The sequence below is a fragment of the Galeopterus variegatus genome, unplaced genomic scaffold (assembly GCF_000696425.1).
Source record: "Galeopterus variegatus unplaced genomic scaffold, G_variegatus-3.0.2 Scaffold9214, whole genome shotgun sequence".
In the NCBI taxonomy this organism is placed as follows: domain Eukaryota; kingdom Metazoa; phylum Chordata; class Mammalia; order Dermoptera; family Cynocephalidae; genus Galeopterus; species Galeopterus variegatus.
Window position 1 is genome coordinate 100,302 of NW_007735325.1, and position 477 is coordinate 100,778.

Consider the following 477-nt stretch of genomic DNA (forward strand, 5'->3'; position numbering starts at 1 on the left):
AAAAAAAAAAAACCTTACTGAAAAGTGACTATTTACTGAATAGGTTTATATTTTATGATCAGTGTGAGTAAGATAAAACAACTTTAAAAAAGCAATATAAGAAGAATTTCCACTATTTAAATTTATTGTTATAATTTCCTTTTGATCGTGCCATTCAGAACACTATAGGAAATGACTAGCTTCTTTTCATTAATAAATTCTTTAAAATACAGAGGTTTATATGGAATAGAAAAATTGAGACTGCTGAAGATGAAAGCAAATAATGAAAAAAAATGAGGAAGACCTGTATAAGAAAGTAAATGCTGTGTCAAGCTTGTTTAAACCTATCCAAGCTTTGCTGGTAATATTATCAGCTAGCTAGTACTTTTCCACTGAAAATTGTCTATAGTCCTGAGACTGTTTCAAGTAAAGATGACGACTGGGCAAAATTCTAGGGTTGTACAGTGAACACAGAAATCAGTACAGAGTGCCTCATGC